This window comes from Cucumis melo, chromosome 4 (assembly GCF_025177605.1).
Source record: "Cucumis melo cultivar AY chromosome 4, USDA_Cmelo_AY_1.0, whole genome shotgun sequence".
NCBI classification, from domain to species: Eukaryota; Viridiplantae; Streptophyta; class Magnoliopsida; order Cucurbitales; family Cucurbitaceae; genus Cucumis; species Cucumis melo.
Genome location: NC_066860.1, coordinates 8379242 through 8385241, shown reverse-complemented (window position 1 = coordinate 8385241; position 6000 = coordinate 8379242).

Below are 6000 nucleotides of genomic sequence, written 5' to 3'. Positions count from 1 at the left end.
GGATATCTGACTCTTTAACTTTAAACTGATGATAACCTGATCTCAAGTCAGTCTTAAAGAATATAGAGGCACCACGAAGTTGATCAAACAAATCATCTATTCGGGGCAAAGGATATTTGTTACGTATTGTTACCTTATTTAACTGTCGGTAGTCAATACATAACCTTAATGTACCATCCTTCTTTTTAACAAACAACACCGGTGCACCCCACGGAGATGCACTAGGTCGGATAAAGCCCTTATCCACCAATTCCTGCAGCTGCGACTTTAACTCTCTCAGTTCCATTAATGCCATTCTATAGGGAGCTTGTGAAATGGGTGTCGTTCCAGGCACTAAATCAATTGAGAATTCAATCTCTCTATTAGGCGGTAGTCCTGATAACTCTTCAGGAAATACATCTAGGAATTCTCTTACCACTGGTATATCTTCAAGCTTTAGCTTACTAATCTGTGTATCCATCACATGTGCTAGGTAAGCCGTACAACCCTTCCTTAACAATTTACTGGCCTTCAAAGCAGAGATCACATAGGTGGGAAGTATCTTTCTTTCACCGCGGAAAATGATTTCACTCTTCCTTGGACGTTTAAAAACAATCTCTTTCTGATGACAATTTAGGGAGGCATAGTGATTAGATAGAAAATCCATTCCCAAGATAACATCAAACTTCTGAATGTTTAACGGAATCAAATCCACTTCTAAAGTTTCACCATCAATAAGAATACTACATTTCTGGTACACACTATTGACTATAAAACTATCTCCTACAGGTGTACTTATCAATAATTCCTCAGTTAGACTTTCTAACTCTTTAACAACCCCAACTACAAACATAATAGAGACAAAAGAATGTGTTATACTAGGATCCATTAGGACATGCGCAGATTCATTGAAAATAGATGACGTACCAGACACAATGTTTGGTGCATCTGCTGCCTCTTGTTGTGTCATTGCAAAAACCTTCCCTTCCTGACGGGAGCGACCCACTAGTCCTTTCTGTTTTCCCCCACTAGAGCCTTCACCACTAGTTCCTGTGGTTCTTAGCTGCTGGATTACTGTCTGAGAAGTGGTCTTCAAGATAGTATTACTCCCTGGTATCAGATGTGGACAGTCTCTACGATAATGTCCTAGCTGACAGCAGTTATAACATACACTACTCTTGCCAGATTCTGACACAACCCTATTTGATCGAGCAACATGAGAACCTCCTGTAGAAGATATGGTATGACTAGAGTCACTTGATCTCTGGGCTCCTCCGCCTGATCTCGATTTAGAGAAAGAAGAACCATTGTACTGAGACTTAAAACTTCCTCTGCTAGACACCCCGGGAACAAATCTTCCACTTCTTTCTTTACCTGGTCGATTTCGATGCATCGACGAGCTGAATGTACGTACATTCTTGGAAGTCTCTCTTTCTCGCTTCCTTTCATTTAAACTTTTTTCTACCCTTAATGCTACCTCTACTAACTTAGAGAAATCATTCCAGTCTGCACAAGCTGCTACAGGAGTACGAATTTCCTCTCGTAACCCCTCTTCGAATCTCTTACATCTTTCCCCTTCATCCACAATCACCCTAGTGGCATACTTAGACAATTCTGTATACTTCTTCTCATATTCCGCAACAGTCATTGTCCCTTGAGTGAGCCTTACAAACTCATTATGTTTTGCATCGCGAAAGGTGCGTGGATAAAATTTATCAAAGAATGCCTTTTTAAACTCGTCCCAACTCATATCACCTGTAGTTCTTCGTCTACTTTCTTCCATGCGTCACCAATCTTCAGCGTCATTTTGGAGTAAAAAGGCAGCAAGTTCCACCTTCCTATCCTCCAGATATCTTGTTACTCTGAAGCACTTTTCAATTAAAGTAAGCCATGCTTCAACATCGGTGGGATTTGTTGTCCCCGCAAAAGTAGTAGCACCTAAAGCTTTCAATCGCTCAAACCCATACTTCTTTTCAGGGTCTGATTGTGCCGATCTAATCCCTGAAACTAATCTTTGAGCCAATATATCAAGCAATTTTTCTTCCACGTTTTCCTCAACACGAGGGCGACTAGATTCTGCATCAGACTCCCCACTTCCCATCGCTGCTTCTTTAGCAGCGTTACTAGCTTCTGCATCAGGGTGCTTTCGAGGTTTACCTCGAGGCATGGTTCCTATAACACAATGATAAAGCATACTTATTTAGTAAACATAACCCATGAAACTTACTACAAAACTACAAAACATGTGACTTCTCAAATGCACAACTCTTAGCACCCTTAAAATTCGCACTCATAACCCATAGGTTTCTCAAAACCATGCTCTTATACCAAATTGTCACACCCCGGTCTAAGTTTTTCCTTCTTTACCTAGATCGTGGTATGAAATACTCCTTTTATTTTTTAGAATAACATTCCTTCCCAAAAATAAAATTTACAAAAACATTGTTCAAGAAATTCTATAAAAAATTCGGAGAACCTCCCCTAAAATATGGGTTAGCCAAACTTGTAAAGGGAAGAAAAATTTTGCACTTCCATATAAGTATATATAACTTCAAAACTCCACAACACAAACAAGTGTGTCTCACCACACACTTATCCAGACAGTTTCAGTAGAGTTCACAATCAGATTAAAAGTTACACACAAAAAGATTTCGTTCTAAAGAGGGATTTCCAATACAAGTTCTTGACCTCACTCTCGCTACATCTAACCACTCCATGATGCATTACAAAAAAGAATAACTACAAACATACAAAAGAATAATGAAGATCTACGACCGATGATGAGAGATCAGTCAACACTTGGCCTTTGCTCACTACCTGAAGGGGGGAAAAACATTTAAATGTAAGTCGAATACTCAGTGAGTGGCAAGTTTCTTAAACGTAAAGCTCATAAAATATACTTAAAGAAAAGAATTATAAACATGCATTAGAAATATAATAATAGTGAAAAATATCATTAACTCATACCATTAGTCCATCAAAAAACCTGTAACCCGTACAACCATGGCAAGGCATTTAAAGATGTGGCCAAAGATAGCTCGCACATGATAAAGCATCATGCGGCCAAAACTAGCTCACGCATCCTTAGTACCCACCATGATATCAATCGTCAACTAATCCAACCAACCATGATAACATACTAAGTATACGGCTCGGGAATAGCTCACACATGCTCCATAGCCATAAGGAAACACACGGTCAAAAGGAGCTCACGCACACTTAGCACCTACCATAATAACTACTTTTACCGCTCCTATGTGCACATAGAGCCACCCAACCATGGGTTAAGCTAGGCCCGAAGCCATATCACAATCCTCTATCCATGTCCTCACCTAGGCTCAGGTTCTCGGATCTTCGATCACAGTCTCTCTCAGCCCCGGAATCCTCTGACAACCATAGGTGACGCTACGGAAACACATTCACGTAGCCTTTAGGGTAATCACCAACATTTACCATAAGCATCAGTTTAGTATAATTCAAAACCAAGTATAAACTAAAAACTTGAAACACGATTTTATAAGAATCAAGGCATACACATTCTCAAAATCATAATGAGTAAACATATCGTTTAAGTATTAATGGAAACAAGGACTTGAAACCCGTTTTTATCAACTTCGAATTATGAACATTTTTTAAATTTCAATGTATAAACACATTGTTCAAACAATAACGAAAACGTGGCCATAAAGTTTAAGTCTTGGTAGTTTTCCAAGCAATATCAAGAGTTAACATATATATGTAAAAAGAAAGCTTAAAATTGAACCACTCACAGTCAGTAACTCGATCCCCCGGGTTATACGCTTTTTCCACTTTAACTTGGCCTGAAACAACGACCAATGACCCTCAGTTATCTTTGCATATCGAAATATCACAACTATTTCTAAACTACTTCACCAATGCCAACATCAAATTATTTATGGTTCAATGGGTTGAATTTCACTTTCTTATTAACTTGTATCATTCATCACATACTTTAATTTAAGCTAAACTTTCACTCTGGACCCTTAACTTCATCTTGAATTTTTAACGCCACAAGCACCCAAACTTAAGTGGTAGTCTAAAACCATCTACTCTTATAATCAATATCCATGCTTTAAAGGTTTAATTCCTTTAACAATCTCAAAGACAAACTAGCAAGTCAAAACTTAAGAGATTACCCACACTTGTCCTAAATAATCCTAAATGTGGTGAAAATACTTCATAGCTCTTTAAAGCCTCAAATTCCCATTTAAAACATTCTCGGTAATATTAGCGTCGTGCTAAAGCTAAGTGAGTATGTAAGGACTCTAAGGGAACTCATTAGATTTACTTAAAATCCTTTTTGACACCTTGCGAAAACTCCTTTACTGCATATCAAGGACTTCCTATATTCAAAACAAGTACTTAAAACCATTTAACTTTCCGAGGTTAAAGACGTAACACCTAATTGAATTCTCAAGTTCAAGGTAGTCCATTTCGATCTTTCAACTCTAGGAAAATTCAATGAAATTATTCCAAAACTTTTCAAAGACTTAACAAAACATCCATAACTTCAAATTTCAAAATGGGCATCCTACATCAAGTGCTAATCAAGAACTTAGCAAAGTAATATAACTTCAATGAAAAATGCTCTAACGGCACTCAATTTTCGAGTCCTAGCATCCATAAATCATGGTTTACTTAATATTGGCACTAATAATCAATGGGTTTTAAAGACCCATTCAATAAAGTTTAGGATCTTACCCAAAATGTGCCAAAGCGTCCGATTTTGAGCTTTCGAACTGCTGGACAGTGGTTTGAACTCCTTTAAAAATCCAAATCTAGCATCAAAATGTAGTGGGTATGATGAAAACCAAGTCGAAACTTATTGGGTATCCAAATTTACCCAAAAAGACAAATCAAACCACAAAATTTCTTACTCTAAACAGATTGATCTGAAAAAAAAAACAGATGCCGGCGGCTAAACGATCTCCAGTGGGTTACCACACATAGCAGCTGAAGGAGAAATGTAGTGTAGCAGCTGGCTTGGTTGGGCGGCGCACAAGGAAGGAGAGGCGACAACTTCGGGAGACAGCGACGAGCAGCTGAACCGCGAGGGGCGTTGGGTCTGAAGAAGAAGAAGAAGAAACTTGTGTTTCACTCACCATTTAAGAGATATAAAATATATAGATAAAATAAAAGAGAATGGAACGAACATTCTTTTCAAGACCCATACAAAACAAATTATGCTTTAAAACTCCATTAATGTAGTTCTTAAATTTCCTTATCACACGAGTTAATCTTAAGGAGTATAAAAGTATTTCAACTTGTGTTTCACCATTTAAGAGATATAAAATATATAGATAAAATAAAAGAGAATGGAACGAAGGTTTACAATAAACATCATAACATGACATGAATATTAATCATAACATCATCATCAACGTAAATCAGTCATCATCATCAACATAATATCAGTCATCAACATTAACAAATCATGCATCTTAGCTACATCAATGCATAATAAAAAAAATTACATGCAAGCTCTTAACTTCAGTTCGAAGCTCTAGTAGGAGAATCACTTACCTAGATATTTTAGCCAAACAAAGTACTCCCTACTAACAGTAAAAATTCTCCAATTAATTTGATTCTAATCATAAAAGAAATTTTCAGTATCTTAATTAATAAAATTCCCAAATTAATTAACTTCCTAAAAAATTGGGGTCGAAACCAATTCAACCTTGATTGGAGAAAAATCTAAGATTAAATCTTCAAAAATTAGCCAATTAAACTTTTAAAGAAACCTCAATTAGATCTAAAATTAAATTAACAAATTATTAATTTAATTACCTTAGCTTACAAAAGTTGTCCAAATGGAGGTTGAAAAAATTCTCTTAATCTTGATGGAAAAATTCATCACTTAAATCTTCAAGCTTTGCCAAAGGAACCAATCATAACTAAAATTGATGAGACGACGGAATTTTTTTTTTCCTACCTTTCCAATGCTATTTATAAACCCAAATAATAACAATAATATTTATTATTATTATTATTTTCTTTTTC